Here is a 22,016-nt window from a genome sequence, read left to right on the forward strand (position 1 = left end):
AATAAAAAGCCGCTCACAAACAAAGGCACAGATAGTGAGGGAGAGAGAAAAAAAACATACAAAGACACAGAGTCAGACACAAAGACACGAAGACAGGCACAGAGACAAGCAAACAGCCACTCAGAAACACAAACACACAGAGAGGGAGGGATGCAAAAACTTATGCAAGAGTCAGACACACAAACATACAAAGACAGACAAAGAGACAAACTAACACCTGCTCAGACAAACAGGTACAGAGAGTGAGAGAGACAAAAACACATACAAACACACAGATTCAGACAGATAAAGGCAGCCATGGGAACAAGCGAACACCTGCTTAGACACATAGGCACAGAGAGATAGAGATAAGAAAACAGCTGCTAAGACACACCGGCACAGAGAGAGAGAGAAAATACCTACAAACACAAATTTAGACGAACAAACACAGAAAGACATTCACGGGGACAAGCAAACATCGGCTGAGACACACAGGAGCAGTAACAGCCCAATCTAATTTGTGACGCACAATGCTACGACTATTTTTATCCTTTAATGATTTAAGATGACGAAGAAGGTTTAACAGCGATTCTTTCAGTGCAAGACGCAGGTCCATATTACGTCATGATACTCTGGATGTTTACCTCTGTTATGTTATGTTACGTCTGAATGTTTACTCTGGTTGTTATGTAATAAGCTCTGCTTGTTATAAAATTGCTTCTTTGATTACCTAAAAACCTCCAGGACCCGCTAGTGGGAGACCTTAAAGACGCTGGATCCTTGCGAGCAATATCACCAGCTCTCCTAGCAGCCAGTTCCATTGGGTCCTAACAACCAATTCTATTAGAAACCCTAGCATCCAATCCCAACATGCACCCTAACCTAACTACCAAGGGCCCCTAGTATCCAATTTCACCGTGTCTCTTAACCTACCCATGGTAAACCCTAGCATTCAGTTTCAACAGGGACCCTAGCGTCCAATTCCACTAAAACCTAGTATCCAATTCCAATGGGTCCTAGCATTCAGTTTCATTAAGCCCCTAACCTAACCACCAGAGACCCCAGCAACCGATTGCAATGGGGAACCAAACCTAAAAACCAGGCCCCTAGCATCCAATTCCACTGAGGGGGCTCTAGAATCGAATTTCATTGGGGGAGTAGCATCGAATTTCACCAGAGCCCTATGGAAAAATTGAAGTAGGGTTCCCTAACAACCAATTCCGAGGTACCCTTGAATCACAATTCCATCGCTGGGGTGGACTAGTAAACAATCTCACCGACAAAATATTTTTCAAGACGTTGAAAATTCCTTTTTTGACATGTAATAGGGGAATGTTAACTTATTCTAAGGATGACTATTCTAACGTGACTTGTTTTTTCAGATCTCGTGGGGAATCCCCACTTGTAGTTGTCGAGGGTGCAAACATGGGATGCTACACAAAGACAGTACACATATCAGTGATATATTACAGTGTAAGGTATTTCGTTTTCTTTCAATGTGTCTTTCTTTTTTTCTCAGGAAACCTTTATATCCGAAAGATTTTGTCTAAATTAGGATTTGAAAGGGATTCTCTGTCAATGGAATGGAGCCCTAGACAGCTGGACCAGCAATATATTCCTAATATTTTGATTCGGCTAAGACATTCTACATGGTAATCTATTGCAGGCTAGTAGAATCCCCCGTTCGCCTATACTGGAATGATTAAGCTATTGATTGAATGTTTTCTATGACCGCAATAATTAAGACGCAGGCATGAAAATCGATTACTAGAAATTGTTTACACTGGACATGCACTTGCATGTTAATAATACATTAGAGAGTGTTATCAGATAATGTTAAGGCTTGCTCTTAACATGTTTATTACTATTAGTGATTTTTACTCTATTGCAACGTGAATGTATTATCAGAGATGAAATATAAGCAAGAATACCATTATGACAAGAATATGATACACCTTCATACATGATCAAAAGTCTTTCCTTTTCCTCTTCACTACTCTGAATTTAGCACACACACTAGAGGTAATCTTAATCGAACAAAACCACAGTTTGAAACGTTGATTGCATATTTTCTTCAATGTTCAAACATCAACGTCTTTACTCGGCGTTGATTAAAAAGTACTAATTTTGTTAAATAGATAATTCTTGTTTCTTTTAAAACATTTTTAGAGGACTTGAGAGACTCTGTTGTCTTATTCCTTGTGATACTCAATGGCTAAAACACGACACCCTCAGGCAGGCATTATCACATATATTTCATTTTGTAGGGCATTTTGCAGAAAAAATATTCGTTTAAACTAGACTGGATCGTTTTAACTTACTAAAAATACCCATTAGCATTTCTTCTGATGAATCCAAGAAATTGGTGGCAGCTTGGCACAATTTGCTACCCCAATTACACCCTTTCGGGAGCACATTATAACACCTAAAGGTTTTTCAATATTTTTCTGTCCAAAATAAATTTATAAACTAAAAAATGACTATCGCTTTTATTTGAACAGTTGGAACTTCCCATTTCATTGCTAGATTACAATGTTCCATGCCAATCCTAAGCCTGTGACATTTTGCACTCCCTTTTGCACTCACGGCATCCTATAGCAGGACCTATCACACATATGGTCTTTCGAGCATTTTCTACAAAAATGTTCGTTAACACTACAATCGATCGGTTGAACTTAATGAAAATATCCCCATTACTGTTTCTTCTGATGACTACTACCAATTGACACAATATACCATCCCCGATGACGCCCACTCAGGGCACATTATCACACCTAAGGGTTTTTCAACTTTTATCTCGCGAAAATCAATTTAGAAACCAAAAAATTACCGTTGTTTTTATTTGAACAGCGGAAACCTGCTATTTCATTGTTAGATTCCGACATATCTTGACATCCCCCATTCTGCTTATTTTCGAGTAGTTTTGTGGAAAAAATCTGGTTTATTGTTAAAAAGGATTTAAAATTGGAATTTAAGATTTTATTTGATCAAGACTTTTCCTTATTACCATAACATTTAGAAAACCAGACCAAACCATAGACATCAAGACAGAGGCGTAGAAATCCAGGCTAACTCATATAAATTATGACAAAACTGTAGAAATCGAGGGCAACCTCTAAAATCAAGACCAATGCATATAAATCATAATCAATGCATAGAAATCCAGAAAATGTCATAATATTCAGGGTCACCCGTAGAAATTCGGATCAAACCATAGGCACCAAGACTAATGTCTAATAATAGCATGTTTAATAAAAAAGACGCTGTTTTCACCACCCCCTTTATGTTATCACGAGAGTGATTGTTATATTGCTATTCGTCTTGCCAACCTTGTCCTCATTAATGTTTATCTCCCCTGCGACCAGAAATCCCTCCGAAGTTTAACTAAATTTACGAAATCTTGCGCATTAATAAAAAGTCTTTTGAATGGCATTGAGAGTCATGGACTGGATTGGTTATTAATTGGTGATATGAACTGTAATATTAATTCTTCATCAGTGCGGACTGAGCATCTTTTAGATTCCCTATCGAATAGTTACAAAATTTTGGAGAAAGATGCCTCCCATTCCTATATCCGTAATAGTGGCTCACTTTCGGACATTGACCATTGTATCGTTTCTTCTGGTCTCATCTGTGGCGAAGTCCATGTTGATCAGGATGAGCGTGATTACGACCATCTCCCCCTATCCCTCACTGTTACCCTTAATGCTACTGCTGAGAAGAACCTTCGTCCCAATTCTAGAAAATGGATTTCTAAAAGAGAATGGAACAAAGCTGACTGGCCTCTTTATTTTTCTACGCTTGTTAGCCTTCTATCAACGATTAAAGTCCCTTTTAATCTATTGTGTACAAGCGTTGGGTCCCCACAAGCCAGAATTCAGCTTAATATTTATTATAGCCACATTGTATCGTGCTTAAAGAGGTCTGAAGAGGTAGCTGTTCCCCTATGTCGCTTTAGAGCACAAACAAGAAGTTCAATTTGGAAGAATGACCCAGAGCTCAAAACAATAAAAAACAGGGCTAAATTGTGGCTAAAAATTTGGATAGCTTGCGGCCGCCCTTTAAGGGGTAATGTTTTCGATATTAAACAAAGAACAAAGCTTGATTTTAAACGCTATCTTCGAAAAATTAGGTACGATGGTGCCGAATTTCCTAAGTCTCCTAGCCAGTGGAAAGAATTGATTAATGTTGCGAAGTTTTATAGATCGCCTACGGCCGACCGAATCCCTAATGTATCATGGATCAATCATTATAGTAACATTTTCGATACAGTGATATATGCGGTTCATTTCCGTTTTGCCAAGCTCTGTTCTAATCTGTTGCCTAAGAAAATCATTCAAAGTCATGTACCTCCCGTTAGTGTTGACTGTGTCAAAAGAAGTGTAGAGAGACTTAAATCGAAATCTTATGATATAGACGGCATCAGTGCTTTTCACCTCAACACCGATTCGGAGGAATTAGTTTATCACTTGCAGTTACTTTTTCAGATGTGTTTATGCTCTTCTTTAGTCCCTTATTCTTTTTTAGTTGGTAACATTACGTCAATTTTGAAACGTGGTAAGGACCCGACTAGTTGCGCTTCGTATAGGCCTATTACGGTTGCTTGTACTTTAAGTAAAGTATTTGAATATGTTTTGCTCCCTGATCTCCTGTCTAATGTAGATTATATGTCTAATCAGTTTGGCTTCAAGTCGTATATAGGATGCCAACATGCTCAAGGTGCTATAGTTTCGCTATTACTTGAAGCACATAAAAATGTATTTGAGGTTCATTTTTGTGCACTTGATGTTTCAAAAGCTTTTGATTCAATATGCCATAGCCAACTTTGGTATTCTTTACCAAATTGGTGGTAAGTGTGTCTACTGTATCAGCTCTTTGTTTTTGGTATGCTAATTCATATGTTCGACTCAAGTCAGGTGACACCTACGTTGGTAATATCCCCATCCGTTCTGGTCTTAGGCAATGAGGAGTCTTATCCCCTTATCTTTTTAATGCTTGTCTTTATTCTGTTTTGCCACGTATTAATCCATCATGTTTTTTAGGCCTAACTAATCTTTCGTATATTGCATATGCAGATGATTTACTTTTGATCAGTCGCACTAAATCTAGCCTAATTAAGTCGACCCAGCTTGTTTCTAAGTCTTTTGAGGAAATCGGCCTCAAACTTAATGCTGAAAAATGTGAATATTTAGTTTTTAATGCTAAGCATCAAATTAGTGATCTTAGTTGTGGTTATTTTTCAGTTAAGCTCGTTTCTTCAATTCGGTGGCTTGGTATTAGTATTTGTTCATCTTTATCGACTTTTCGATCTTGTGGGCTCAATGATATTAAAAGTAAACTTAAAAAAGGGTACGCGAAAATTGTCCCGAACCGAGGCAGATTTTCACGAAAGGCTTTATCCAGACTTTATTCTACATATTGCGATCATTCTATATTGTTTCTTTCCGGTTTGCGCCCGTTGTTTAATAATCAAGATTTGCAGGGTATAAGAGTTCTGTATTTTCGTTATTGTAAATATTTATTGTATCTGCCGCGTTCTTATAGAAATCAGAAGATTATCAGAAAGTTTTGTGCCACTGATATTATTTTTGTTTATAAAAAACTCTATGCTAGATTAGGTGTTGAGGCCTGTCAACGCTTGGGCCCTTACCACCCATTGATTAGACTGTATTAATTGTATTGTTTGTGTTATTTTGTTTTTCTTTCCTTAATGTTTTTACTCCGCTTAATTTGTCAAAACAAGCGGGTAACAAATAAATTATTATTAATTATTATTAATTATTATAATTATTAATGTGTAGTAATCAAGAAATCAATATGTAGGAATTCAGACCAATCCTTAGAAACCCATACCAAAACATAGAAATCAAAATCAAACTGTAGAAACCATAACCAGCGCATAGAAACACAGACCATACCGTAAAAAACGAAACCAAAGTCCAGAAATCAAGGTCAGCCTCTAAAATAAAAGACCAATCCGAAAGAATCTAGGACAAAATCTAAAAATGAAGATCAATACGTACAAATCATGACCGGAACCTAGAAGTCTAAATAAATCCATAAAAATCAAGACCAAGCCGAAGAAATTCAGGCCAACCTCAAAAGATCAAATCATAATAATGCACAGAAATCTAAACGAATTCATAAGAACTGGGTCAATCTAAGAAATCCAGACTAAACCATATATACCAAAACCACACAGTAAAAGTCAAGTGATCAACATGTAGAAATCTAGAACAATCCTTGGAAATTATGACCAGTGCATATAAATCCAGACCAAACCATAAATTACCAAGAGTAAACGCTAGATATCAAGAGATAAATATGCAGAAACCTGGACTGAACCCTCTAGAAATCATAACCATTGCATAGAAATCCAGACGAACTCGCAAAATTTATGAGATGAACATGTGGGGAACCAGAACAATACTTTAAAATCAAGACCAATACATGCATATCATAACCAGATCCTATAAATCTAGATGAATCCACAAAATTCAAGACTCAACCGAAGAAGTCCAGATTCACCTCTAAAAATCAAGACCAAACCGAAGACATCAAGTGGTCACCATATAGAAACCTAGAGCAACTTCATAGAAATTATGACCTACTCACAGAAATCCAGACAAATTCACAAAAATCAAGCGATTAATATTAGAAATAGAGACCAAACCATAGAAATCAAGAGACAAATGCATAGATATCCAGACAAAGCCATAAGAATCAAGACCACCTCCAGAAATCAAGAAGTCAATATGTAGAAATCCAGAATGACCCCCAAGAAATCATAACTAACGCATACAAATAAGGACAAGTTCTTGCAAATCATAAGCAATGTATAGAAATTGACACGAATCCGTAAACATCAGGGTCAACCCCAGAAATCCAAACTAAACCGCAGACATGAAGGACAAGTCTTAGAAATCAAATTATCAACGTGTAGAAATCCAGAACGATCCTTAAAGATCATGACCAGCACACAGAAATCCAGACCCCACCGTAAACAACAAGACGAAACGCTAGAAATCAAGAGATCAATGTGAAGAAATCTAGAGCAACCCCATAGAAATCATAACCAATGCAAAGAAATTCAGACGAACTCGCAAAATTCAAGAGATGAAAGTGTAGAAATTCAGAACAAGCCTTATAAATCAAGACCAACACATACAAATCACTACCAAATCTTAGAAATCCATATGAGTTAATTAAAATCAAAAGTAAACCAAAGAAATCAAGGTCAATCTTTAAAATTAAGACCAAACTGAGGAAATCAAGTGGTTAATATGTAGAAATATAGAGCAACTCTACAGAAATTATGACAAACTCATAAAAATCCAAGCAAACTCACAAAAATCAAGCGATCAATATTAGAAATCCAGACCAAACCAGAGAAATCTAGAGAACAATGAACAGAAATCCAGACCAAACCATAGAAATCAAGACCAACTCACAGAAATCAAGAGATCAACATTTAGAAATTAAGAACCATCCCTTAGAAATCATAACCAATGCATAGAAATCGGGACCAATTCTAAGAAATGATAAGGAATGCATAAAAATCCATATGAGTTCATAAAAATCATGGGTCAGTCCAAGAATTCCAGATCAAACCATAGACATCAAGACCAAACTGTAGAAATCAAAAGATCAACATGTTGAAATCCAGAGTAATCCTTAGAAATGACCAGTGTATAAAAATCCAGACCAAACCGTAAAAACCAATACCAAGCTCCAGAAATCATGGTCAACCTCTAAAAAATCAAATTCAATCCAAAGAAATAAGCGGTAAGATCTAAAAATCCTAACCAACATTTACAGTTCATGACCAGACCTTACAAATCCCAAGGAATTCATAAGAATTAAGACCAAACTGAAGAAATCGAGGCCAATCTCTACAAATCCAGAGCTCAATATCAAGAGATCAAGAGGTCAATATGTAAAAATCTAGACCAAGGCCATAGAAATTAAGACGCCTCGTAGAAACCTAGACCGACACATACCCGCAACCAACATGTCGCACCCCCCCCCACGAGGTACCTGCAGCAGACCTATGTTAACAGCTGGAAAAACAATGTGGTTGAAATGGGTATTTCATGCAAACTCTTACCCTTTTTAAGGATTCAGCCTTTTTCTTGCGTTGTATTAGGTTAGGCTATGTTAGGCTTGGGGACTCCACCAAGCGTGGCAAAATCTACACCTAAGCTACCATGTTTAGGTGTAGACACCTTCCATGTGTAGGTGTCTGTGTGTCTAAGCGGATGTTTGCTTGTTTATGTGAATGTCTTTCCACGTTTGTATGTCCGACTATGTGTTTGTGTGAGTTTTTGTCTCTGTTTCTCTGTACCTGTATGTCTGAGCGGCTGTTTGTCTGTCTCTGTTTCGGTCTTTGTTTGTTTGTGTGTCTGGCTCTGTGGGTTTGTATGTTTTCCTCTCTCTCTCTCTCACACACTCAATCTCTCTTGGCCTGTGTTTCTGAGTTGATGTTTGCTTGGCCCCAAGTATGTTCTTGTGTGTTTGTGTGTCTGACTCTGTGTGTTTTAAAGTTGTTTTGTCTCTCTCTTGAAGCCCGTTTGTCTGAGTGGCTGTTTCCTTGTCTCTCTCACTACTGTGCCTGTGTGTCTAATTGGGTGTTTTCATATCTCTTTGTCTGTCTTTGTACGTTGGTGTGTCAGAATGTGTGTCTTTGTATGTGTTTTGCCCGTTTCTCTGTCTGTCTTTGTGTTTTTGCGTATCTGAGTATGTGTGTTCGTTGGTTGTTTTCTCCCCCCCTCTCTCTCTCTCTCTCTCTCTCTCTCTCTCTCTCTCTCTCTCTGTCTTTGTGGATGAGCGGATATTTGCTTGTACCCTTGTTTGTTGTTCGTGCTCCCTCTCTCGCCCTTCTATTTGTCTCTCTCCCTCTGCCCGTCTATCTGAGCGGGTGTTTGCTTGTCTCTGTGTCTGTCTTTGTGTGTCTGACTCTGCGTGTTTGTAAGTGTTTTTTTTCTCTCTATCTCTCTGTGCATTTGTGTCTGAGCGGATGTTTGCTTGTTACCGTGTCTGTCTTTTTCTGTTTGGCTGAGTGTTTTTGAAGGTGTTATTGTTTCTCTCTCTCTCTCTCTCTCTCTCTCTCTCTCCCTCTCTATGCCTGTGTGTCCAAATTACTGTTTGCATGTCTCTCTCTGTGCTTATGTGTCTTAGGGGATCTTTGTTTGTAGGTGTTTTTGTTTCTGTCTGTGTGTTTCTGTTTGTCTGAATAGCTGTTTGTATGTCTCTCTTTATGCATATGTGCCTGGGAGGGTGTTTGCTTCTCCCGGTGTCTGTCTTTGCATTTCTGAATCTGTGTGTTTGTTTCTCTAACTCTCTGTGCCTTTGTGTCTGAGGACGTGTTTGCTTGTTTCTCTTTATGTGTTTGTGTGTCGAAATGTGTATATTTGTAATTATTTTTTTTCTCTCTGTCTCTCTTCCTCTCTGTCTCTGTGTATCTTAGTAGATGTTTACTTATTCCCGTGTCTGTCTTGGTGTGTTTGTGTGTCTGAATCTGTGAATTTGTCTCTTTTAAATTCTGTGACTGTGTGTCTGAGTGCGTGTTTGCTTAATCTTCTTTGTGTGTCTGAGTGCGTGTGTGCTTAATCTTCTTTGTGTTTCTCTCTTTCTCTCCCTCCCTCCCTCTTTCTCTCTCTCTCTCTTTCTCTCTCTCCTCTCTCTCTCTCTCTCTCTCTCTCTCTCTCTCTCTCTCTCTCTCTCTCTCTCTCTCTCTCTCTCTCTCTCTCTCTCTCTCTCTCTCTCTCTCTCTCTGTGACTGTGTGTCTCAGCGGATGCTTGCGCGTCTGTCTTTGTGTGTTCGACTTTGTGTGTTGGAAGGTGTTTTCTCTCTTTTTCTCTCTCTCTCTCTCCTTCTCTCTCTCTCTCTCTCAATCAACTCAAAAATTTCATCATTTGCATTATTGGGTCTATTGACTATATTTGTTGGTATGCGATCGATGGTAGTAATAACAAAGTAAGTAGTATGTAGGTAGTAAGTTCACATGCGTTCAGTTAATTTTGGTTGTTGTTTCATTAATTCATCTTTATACCCCGTTGTTATATTGTCTGCTAATATCCTTTTTATTTTACTTGTAATTTCAGCGTATATTATCTGATTATTTTTACATAGTTCGCAGTTTTGGCACATAGACAAAATATGGATTATTACATTGGTGCAGCAGTAGGCCTTTCTTTTTTCCCTCGCTTTTATTTGAATGTGAATACCAGAATGGTGTTTATAGGATTTATAACCAGGTGATGTGTTACCGGAACCATAAGCAAGAAGTTGACCTTCGTCATCAATTAATAGTTTTATGTTTGCATTCTGTTTAAGTGCTATAAGCTCTGGAATTGCTACTCGTCGCCTATCCACCATCACTAATGGTGAATTTTTTCAGTAGTTCAAAGGAATCTAATCTTTCGCAGTCATGAAAACGCACGCATACATTTCCAATAGGGTTATTACTAGTGCCTATTTGATAGTCCAAATATTTTTTGTCAGTATTCAGCGCTATGAAAACTTTATCATGTCCATACACTTCCTTGAAATATTTCATCTTCACTTTTTAATGTGTGTTGTAAGTGTTTATCCTTCCAATGTACAAATAATACAGATTTAAAACATACAATAAACTACGTGTCCTGTGGTGGTGCAGTGGGTTTGGCCTTAGCTTGGTAATACGGGACCCAGAGATCGAATCATGCTGCAGGAATGCATTGCAGGGCCGACGCAGAGACCTTAGTAGTCAAGAAGCGTCATTAATCAGATACAATACAATAAACTACGTACCGCCAATGACCAGCCACAGAGTACCAAGGGGGCAGCCACATAGAAAAAAAATCCCAAAAAATCATATTCTGACGTCCAGAAAACTCTAAACCCAAAATTGGAGGTCCTTGCTGGTGGGACATTGATGATCATCAGTTTGCTTTAGAAAAAATGTCATAGCCTTTGATTCATTGGAGACAAAGTTTCGGAAGTTTACTTCACCCATGCGCACGTCATAAGAGACTGAGGGGTAGCAGATTTCTCTTTTTTTGATTCACTAACATTCGGCTCGTATTACAAAATATGTCCCGTTTATTTTACACAAGCTCGTATTATAAGACCAGTTTCCTTTAGTAGAAATAAAAAATTTATTTGTATAATTGTCATGGGACTACCGAATATTAAGAATTATAATAACTGGTCATTCCTCTTATTCAGTGAAGGTCGAATATTTGTTAATCATGTCTGGGTGATTAATTCAAATTTTTACAGGGATAGTAACTGGTTATGCAAATTTTGTGCTAATATGGTTATGCTAATGATATAAGCACGGGAGTGTCTATTGCCATACTACTAGGAATCTTGGTTACAGGATCAATTTATTTAATCAATTATATATTTCATTATTATGCATTTAATCCTAAAAATAAAGCACACTCAAACCAAAATTGCAGAGAGATTTATTGCTTTGGTAGATTACAATAGAAACTGGTTTCTTAAAACTTTTCGATTGTATAACGTCTATGTAAAATGTACCTATTTCACAACCAGGACAATCTCCCCCTCGAGCTTAAATCCCTTATATCTTCAGATATTTCAAAAAAAATAGAATAGCAAAAAAAAAAAAATAAACAACTATCCATCTGTCAAATTGACCCTTTTCTTTTTATTTTCCTAATCAATTAAATAAAATGAATAGGTCAAAAAAAATTTCGTCACAAGAGAGTCTTATCAAATAGTTAGTGATAAAAAAAATGGAAGCAAAAAGTGACTTAGGCCATATGGTGATTTTATCTAAAATCATTTACCAATTTATTATATAGATCACACTTCGTGTCCAGAGACTAAAAAGTCAGATGTGCGGGAGTGGTGAATTGTGCTCCGTAACTCGTGTTCTGTATACGGATTACGATATAAGTGGTGTCAGAAGGGGGATACTCACCTCAATAAAGTGAAACTTTTTTTTGCTAATTCAATTGTAGCGTAAATCAAAATAAAGCACCCAACATCTTTTGTATCATTTAGTGCTGTTAAAAAGACATTTTTTGGCTTTTTGTTATCGTTATCTCCATCCATATGTCTCTAAATTGCGGATAGTGTTAAACGTTAGTAACGAAGAATTTACGATAACTTGGACTTTTCTCCACTTTTGTGTTAAATTTTCCACTATCTATAAGCTGAAAATATTCAACTCACGATCTATTTGTGCTTCAGTTTTGATAGCTAGTTAAACGATCCAAAAAAAACTTTTACCGTTATTACCAATTATGAAAATTATCTCCCGCATTAAACTGTTTTCGTAAAGGGGGATAGTTGCTGTATTAGCAGTGCGCTGATTTTAAGACGATTATTGGTTTCCGTCGGTACCTAGGTCTACATTTACCGCGTGTTCTTGGTAGACAAGGTGAGCCCCCCCCCCCCCCCTAGTGGTGTAAGGGTACCAGCTGTGCAACCGTGCTTCATATCACATTTGTGCGTGCTTTCATTGAACATTGTGGGTGCTTCATAGCACATTTGTACGTGCTTTAATGGCACATTGTGAGTGCTTCATAACATATTTGTGCGTGCTTTTATAGTACATTCCGAGTGCTTCATAGCACATTTGTGCGTGATTTCATAGCATATTGTGGGTGCTTCATAACACATCTCTGCGTTCTTATATAGCACACTACTGTGCTTCCTAGCACTTTAGGAAACGCCTGTATATCACCGACAGCCAAGTTCGCAGCTGTATTATGAAGGAACAGGATAAGGGTAACGTGCGAACGAAGTCACAGATACGGATGGAACAGCGCTTAGCTAAATACAAGGCCGAGGAAATGGACGAAAAATGCCTCATGGCCATGTTTCGTGCTTCCATGAAGGTGAGCATGGAAAAAATTCAGACAGAACTAGAGCGAGAAAGGAAGACTAGCCGAAGGCAAATACAACAGCATCTGGAATCGTTGATTTCGCAGTTTACCCCTCTGGTTCAAGCTGCACAGACGAATCAGTCCGCTATTCAAAATGCGCCATTTACAGCTCAGAATACTACGATCCAGATTGTCAAGCTTACGGACGGTATGGATATCGATGCATACCTCACAACCTTCGAGTGAGCTGCCACCCAAAATAACTGAAGTCGTGCTACATGGGCAGTTAGACTCCAGGCCTTGCTGATAGGTAAAGCCGCAGAGGCTGCTGCGATTGTTTCTACAACCGATAGCTCTGACCACGACCTTATGAACAAACTATTTTGAGAAGATTCCGAGTGGCATCTGAAACCAATCACCAGTTATTCCGTAGGACACAGAAGGATGCAGACCATAGTTTACTGAATACGGTAAGAAGCTAGAGCAGCATCTGACCAAATCATTGGACGTCCCTGACTACAGATCGATCACGACCCGCAGATGGGTTGCGAACGAAGATAGCCGATATCCTTAGAAAACTGGTAGTTGAACAATATATCACTTCCATTACGAATGAACAACTACGCATCTGTTTGAGATAACTTGAGAAAGCAACTCTCGTTGCTGTCTGCAATGTGGCTGAAAACTTCTTTCTAGCCCGCAAAGATGACAGAAGCGAAGGATTGAAAGGAAGCCAATATCAGCCTTCAAAGAAAGAAATGACTCCAAAGGAAGCACAACTAGTTAAACCCGTGAACAAACCGGTGAATGCAGAATCTTGAACAACAGGATCCAGCAGCCGAAACGCTCCGCAGAAAACCAAGGAGACGGGAAATTTTGTTGGCTCGCAGTCCAAGTCTTAAAGAAAGAATCAAGGCGAGATTTCGTGTCAGGTGTGTAATAGACGGGAAGCCAACATAACTCTTTACTGAAAGCGAAGCATCTATCACTATCGTCCATGGATGGTACATTGGAAGCCTGGGAGAACAGACATCGTCAACCACGGAGGCATGTTGTTTCCACGGCAATTGTAAGCAATACCCTCTACATGAGGGCTATGTAGATATAGGATGTGGCAATTATACCTTCCAAGGCAATGTAGAAGTTGCTGTTTCTAAGGATCTACCCGTAGACGCTAGCATCATAAGATCGTTGCCAGGATTCCTAGAACTTTGTAGCCAAAGTTCAGATGTAGACAGGCCTGCTGTCTTTATTCTTCTATCGATTAGAGCGAAAGACAACAAGGGACTGGAAGCTGAGACACAAACTCCAGCAATAAAATCTTCCAGAAAATGATGTTTCCCAGATTATGATAGAGTCGGAGAATGGGAAGGGCAACAAGAGAGACAGAAAGAGTCGGCGATGCCGACGAAAGGAGAAAGCAGATTGAAGACGAAAAAACTTTGAAGCAAAACCTTCAGAAGTTGATCCAGAATAGCTAACCTCCAAAGAATTAGCTGACCTTCAAAAATAAGATTTTACACTGACAAAGTGTTCACTCTGGCTAGTTCAGGCCAGGGTTTCGAGCTCATCAATGGTCTGCTCTACAGAAAGATCAAGACCAGGTTGAACAATGAAGAGATTACACAGCTGGTATTTTCCAAGGCTTTTAGGTCGTTCATGATGAGAGTCGCCCATGAATCCCAAACGAGCGGCCACACCGGAGTTGCAAGCACTCTGGATCGTATCATCCATAGGTTCTTCTGGCCCGGGGTACGTCAAGATGTCAAACGGTTTGCATGTACTTGTGAGCCCTGTCAGCTATTGGCACCGCTTAAGCCGAAAGAACGGGTCCCCACGTTACGATTGCCGGTCATCGAAGAGCCTTTCAGGAGGATTGCAGCAGATACTGTGGAACCATTGGTACCATCTCGGAACGGCCATCCATTCCTCTTGGTGATATCAGATTGTTGCACTCATTATCCCGAGGCAATACCCTTGAGACCTATGAATTCCAAGAAAATTGCAGAAACATTTGAGCTGTACTTCTGTCGGGTTTTTGTTTCGGAAGAAATCCTTACAGACCAGGGTTCGAATTGTGTCGCTAAGAGCTTAATCGAGGTACGAAAAATTCATGGAATAAAACCTATACGGACATCAACCTTTCATCCACAGACAGATGACCTGGTTAAAAACTTAAACGGGACCCTTGCTCGGCTTTTGAAGAAGTTCTTTGTGGATAACCCCAGAGACTAGGATCGCTTTGACTCATGCGTCTTGTTTGCTTATCGAGAAACGCCTAAAGCCTCGACCAAGTTTAGTCCTTTTGATATTCTTTATGGGCGGAGGCCAAGGGGTTTATTGGACGTCATCAAGAAGCAATGAGAAGACGCTGGAAACTCTAACATCAGACCCGCACATAAGCTCTTGTCCGTGCGAGAACAAATTCCTTAGATCCTAGAAGAAGCTCATAAAAATCTTCTGGAGGGGTCTGAAAGGCAGAAAACCCAATGCAACAAAAAGGCGAAGCCACGAAATCTGTAGGTGGACGACAGTGTCCTCGTCCTTCTGCCGACTGGAACTCATAAATTGGAAACCAGACGGTAAGGACCCTTCAGGATATCTCAGAAAGTCGGGGCAGTAAACTACGAAGTCCTGTTCCCCGAAGGAAGAAAAAAGAAAAAGATTCTACGCATCAATCTTCTTCGGAAGTTTCAGCGTAGGCCGGCGGATTTCCTCCTCTTTGCCCATGACGCTCCAAGTATTCCTACATTTCACCAGGCAGGTAATTCTGGTAGCCAGGGTGACATCCAGACTGTGATAGATTCGCTAAGTCACCTTACGGAAAAGAGAAAGAAAGGGTTTTTTGGGATACTAATGGGATTTAGAAAGTCCTTCTCAAAAATTCCTGGAAATTCCAGTGGTCAGACACCATATTGATACAGGTAATGCCCATCCTGCGCTTCAGAAATCCTACAGGTACCACAAAGTAAACAACAAGCCATTCAAGAAGAACTCAGCGAATGCTGCGTTTGGGGATTATGCAACCTTCTTCAAGTCCCTGGTGTTATCCGGTGGTCGTGGCTGCCAAGCTGAATGAAACCATTCGTTTCTGTTTGGACTTCCGAGGTTTAAATCGAGTATCTAAGTTTGATGCCTACCCCATTCCCCAGATAGATGAATTGCTGGAGCAAGTACGTAACAAAATGGTCTTTAGTGTTTTAGATCTTACCAAAGGCTACTGGCAAGTAGAATTTACACCAGAGAGCATGGAGAAGACGGCCTTCCAAACGAAGTTCGGATTCTACGAGATCAGAGTACTTCCTTTTGGTGTTCAAATGGTACCAGCAACCTTCCAGCATGCCATGGATAAGATTTTGACTGGGATCTCGTTTCTTTGCAAGGGCGTGCCTTGAAGACCTTATAATATTCTCTGATAGTTGGGAAGATCACGAGTAACATTTAAAGGAGGTTTTAGAGAGGATAGCGGCCGTTGATCTTCACATTCGTCCAGACAAATGCAAGTTCGGACTAGACGAAGTTCAGCATTTGAACCACAAAGTAGGAAATTGTCAAATCACACTTCTGGAAAGTAAGGTTGAGGCTGTGAAGAATTTTCCAGAGCCCATCACAAAAAAGAAAGTGAGGTCATTCCTTGGCATATATATATATATATATATATATATATATATATATATATATATATATATATATATATATATATATATATATATATATATATATATATATATCTATATATATAAAAATAAGTTGTCTGTGTGTGGATCTGTGGATGGATCAGGTGACGTCATGGAAAAAACTAAAAAAAGGCAAAAACTACAAAAAAACTAAAAACTAATAAAAAAAAATAAAAAGGCTAAAAAACTAAAAAAACTAAAAAAAACTAAAAAAAGGTAAAAAACTAAAAAAAACTAAAAACTAAAAAAAAAACTAAAAAAAAGGAAAAAACTGAAAAATAGAAGAGAAAAAGAAAACTAATAAAATTTTAGGCTAAAAAAGGTAAAAAACTAAAAACTAAAAAAAAAACTGAAAAAACTAAAAAAAGGCAAAAACTACCAAAAAACTAAAAACTAATAAAAAAAATAAAAAGGCTAAAAAACTAAAAAAACTAAAAAAACTAAAAAAAGGTAAAAAACTAAAAAAAACTAAAAACTAAAAAAAAAACTAAAAAAAAGGAAAAAACTGAAAAATAGAAGAGAAAAAGAAAACTAATAAAATTAAGAATAAAAAAAAAAAAAAAATAAAAAAGATAAAAACTAAAAAAAAAAGTAAAAAGAAAAAACGAAAAAAAACTAAAAAAGCTAAAAAAAAAAGGTAAAAACCAATAAAAAACTAAAAAGAAAAAAAGAATCTAAAATTTTCATCTAAAAAACTAAAAAAAACTAAAAAAGGTAAGAACTAAAAAAGAAAAAAATAAATGACGACACTCAAAGAGAAAGCGACCGGGACAAAAGGAATGTTCGATTAGCAATCAACAAAGCACCGGGACACGGAGTATAAATGACGACCAGGACATAAGTAAAAAAAAAAACTAAAAAAACTAAAAAGAAGGTAAAAACTACAAAAAAAACTAAAAAGAAAAAAAAAACCTAAAAACTAATAAAAAACTAAAAAATCTAAAAATCTAAATAAACTTAAAAAGAAAAAAAAGAAAAAAGGAAAAAAATAAAGGAGAAAAACAAAACTAAAAAACGAATGTATATACAGACCGGGACACCGGGATACAAATGACGACCGGGACACAGGGAATATAAATGACCATACATAAGCCATAATGATCAGGACATAAGTAAAAAATATAAATGACGACCGGGACACAGGGACACAACTACAACGGGGACGCCGGGGGGCACAGGGGGATATAAATGACGACCGGGACACCGGGACAGGGAATGGTCGATTAGCAATCACCATCAACAAAGCTCAAGGGCAATCATTAGAATCATGAGGTATAGATCTGAATACGGATTGTTTTCCCATGGACCATTATATGTTGCATGTTCAAGAGTCGGTAAACCTGACAATCTATTTATGTGCACAGACAATGGGACAGCAAAGAATGTTGTATATTCGCAAGTTTTACGTAGTTAAAAACATATATATAATATATCTATCTATATTCACAGGTGGGACATAGGGACACAACTACAATGGCGCGTAACTAATATGGCGCGTAACGACTTGCGCGCGCGGGGGGGGCTTGGGGGGGGGGGCGCGAAGCGCCCCCACCAACCAGGTATGACGACACTCAAAGAGAAAGCGACCGGGACAAAAGGAATGTTCGATTAGCAATCAACAAAGCACCGGGACACAGGGAGTATAAATGACGACCAGGACATAAGTAAAAAAAAAAACTAAAAAAACTAAAAAGAAGGTAAAAACTACAAAAAAACTAAAAAGAAAAAAAAAACTAAAAACTAATAAAAAAACTAAAAAATCTAAAAATCTAAATAAACTAAAAAAGAAAAAAAATAAAAAAGGAAAAAAATAAAGGAGAAAAACAAAACTAAAAAACGAATGTATATACGGACCGGGACACCGGGATACAAATGACGACCGGGACACAGGGAATATAAATGACCATACATAAGCCATAATGACCAGGACATAAGTAAAAAATATAAATGACGACCGGGACACAGGGACACAACTACAACGGGGACGCCGGGGGGCACAGGGGGATATAAATGACGACCGGGACACCGGGACAGGGAATGTTCGATTAGCAATCACGATCAACAAAGCTCAAGGGTAATCATTAGAATCATGAGGTATAGATCTGAATACGGATTGTTTTCCCATGAACCATTATATGTTGCATGTTCAAGAGTCGGTAAACCTGACAATCTATTTATATGCACAGACAATGGGACAGCAAAGAATGTTGTATATTCGCAAGTTTTACGTAGTTAAAAACATATATATAATATATCTATCTATATTCACAGGTGGGACATAGGGACACAACTACAATGGCGCGTAACTAATATGGCGCGTAACGACTTACGCGCGCGGGGGGGCTTGGGGGGGCGCGAAGCGCCCCCACCAACTAGGTGTTGGGGTGGCGCGAAGCGCGCCTGTAAGACAGTGCTATTCGACAGAGGAGTGTGAAGCTTTGGCATTAAAAATTGGGGGTGGAAAGTTTTCAGGTATTACCTAGAACGTCGGAAGCTCACTGTCGAAACTGCTTCGCCGGTAGAATGTGGCTCGAAGCAACAACACTCACTTGACACGCTGATCCCTGGCGCTCCAAGAGTACCAACATGATATTCATAGTCAGAGTGGGCTAGAGAACGGGAATGCTGATGCATTGTCACGTCTGTTGTAAATGAAAAAAAAAATAATAATAATGTTTCTTAATATCTTTTTAGATGAGTATCAAGTCCTTACCCGTATTCCTGAAGAAGGTCTTCGAAGAGAAAGGAACGACCAATCCGTTTCAAGACTTCAAAGATAGTCAGCAGAAGGACATCGAACTCACCCGTTTTTTGTTTTTGTTTTTTTTTTTTAACTCACAAGTCACTAACCAAGCCGATGAAAGAATAGCCTATTCCGAGCTAAGGGACGGTCTTTCATATTGGCGTACCAAAAGAAAAGATAGTTCGGATCATTCCAAACTAATGGTACCAGAGGACTACCGTAGTCAGCTAATCCTGCAATCTCATTGTTCGCCTCGAACTCCCCGAAAGCTGGTTCATCGAGGCCGTAACAAAACAGCGAAGATTCTGCTTACTTACTTCTTCTGGCCCTACATCTACAATCAAATCAAGAGCGAGCTGGATTCGTGTTCATTCCGAGGAAGCAAAGCGTTTGAAGGATATGTGGTGAAAGTAAAAAGTGTTACCTTACTTAAGTGTCTAAGGTGAGAGGAATGTGGTGATTTGATCTAAAATCATTTACCAATTTATTAAACAGATCACGCTTCATGTCGAGAGACTAAAAAGTCAGATGTACAGGAGTGGTGAATTACGCTCCGTTGAATGAAATACGTTAGTTAGCTACCGGAATTAAACGTTAATAGATGGATTGAATTGTTACATGTTCTATAGCAGAGTGAATAAAACTTGTGTCCTCTATACGGATTACAACAGACCAATTTTCACCAAAACAAAAAATGGAATTCTCATGACAATTGCTACACTGGTAGCATTGACTTTTTTTATACTGATTCTAAATATATAAAATTGAACATCTAAAATGAACACGGTGGCAGTACTGGATTCAACCAAGTTGATTCGCTTTATTTGCGATGAAATCAGACTAGGTTTGGGGATCAGTATTTGCACACTCCAACCAAATAATATGGAAAAAATGAATGTGAAAAACTGGAAAGGAGTCACTCAGTCACAAATTAGAACTTATATTTTCCTTATTCAAAATAGGAAAATACATTGACCTTATTCAAAAGGTCAAAATATATTGGCATGCAGCCAACAATGGGGCAACACAAATTTTGTCCATGGTTTTTCCTTATTCTGCTCTATTTCCTTTGGTTTTCTTATAATATACTTTGTAGTCCCAAATTTCCACGGGGGCCATGGCCCCCTGCTGTCTCCAATGATTCCAAACCACCAATCTGATCAACAGCACGCTTTCTTACGAAAACCTGCTAACATTTTTATCACCTTAAAACTAATCGGTATAAACCGTTTTTAGACAAATTTTTGGTACATGACGTCTAACAAGCTTGCGTTGGGTTATTAATGACCACCAGTTCCCAAAAAGTGGTATTCGATCTGTCAATTTAGATTTGGATCTTCAGAAAGCTTAATGTCTTTTTCATTTGTTTGAATGTTTGCCATATAAAGCAAAGTTCATAGGATTCAAACTTGTAACTGAGTTCATAGCTATTGGATTATCGAGTAATTTGGAATAAACATATTTTTTAAACTTGGATTGACAGACTACCTTTTCAAACCCAAAAAAGTCTGTCAAACTAATCCAATCCGCTTCCTTCTATCTCATTTGGTTTTTATAATATTTAGAGACTTTCAATTTTTCCAAGGTGTGTATTCTAACGTGTTATAAAAAAATAGAGAGCTTTTGAACATAAAAATTACTTGTTCTCATTTCAGAAAACAAAGCCAAAATCAACTTATGCCTAAGCAATTGATCTTTAATAGGATAATAACAAAACTACCAATATAATACAGGAATAATTTTGGCTAAAATAACTGTACCTTTGAGTAAAGCACTTTCATTAGAATTACTAACACTATCCAGGATTTTAGACAGTCCTTGATTTACCAATAGGTCTGGGTTCACTCCCCGGATTTTTTTGTTTCTTAACAAAAACTGGACTGATATGATCTATCGTCAAAGCGCCAGGTTCACTCACGCCCCTCGCCACCTATTCACGGAAAAGCCATCTTGAAACAGCACAGGAATTCCCCGATTTTTTTTTTCTTTGGGGGGGGGGATTTCCCCTAAAATCTCACAAAAATGGAGCAACAAGAACGCTTGGGCCTAGGAGTGTCAAAAATTTAAATCCAACCTTGATCTTAGACCCTTGCTTTTCCTCATTTTGAACTGAATCAAGCTCATTGTATAAATCCAGATGACCATTAACTATCCCTCCTGTGTCTTCTATGTATTTTTTGGTAAAGTTAGATTATAAGTGATTTACCTTATGTAGTTTAAAATGAGATAAATTTGTTTTTTAACTGATTTTGAATAACTAGCACACAAATTATGTAAGAAATCAGAGGTCTAAGTTTATGTAGCATACATCAACAATGCTGGTTTGCAGAATTGTGTAGAAGCTAGTCCTTTACTAAAAACTGACCTTACTTGGTTTCAAGATCTTCCAGCTAATTTCCGACTTTTCTGCTTCTAAACCGTTTATTGCGTCGGTTCTGTCTCCGGTAGTTTTCGCAGAATTCAACAAACATTTGAGAATACTACGGCAAAGTTTATTTTGTTAAAAATGGCCACTCAGTTTTATTTCTCTATCACGAGTTAATCACTTAACTATGAGGGAATAATCTTATTCATTTCAAGTGCCATCTTCGCTATTTACTCACATTCGAGGAACGTTATTTTTCAAGCATAAAACGGAAATACTCACTATTTCCGAGTTATAATACTCGCTCTCACATGGGTCCTTAAACAGCTCTCTTCGATTTTCCATTACCATTCTAGCAGCAGGAAAAAAGCCTCGACGATTTCCTTGGGTTTCCACAATGAGGGAAGGA

This window comes from Artemia franciscana, chromosome 1 (assembly GCF_032884065.1).
Source record: "Artemia franciscana chromosome 1, ASM3288406v1, whole genome shotgun sequence".
Lineage (NCBI taxonomy): Eukaryota > Metazoa > Arthropoda > Branchiopoda > Anostraca > Artemiidae > Artemia > Artemia franciscana.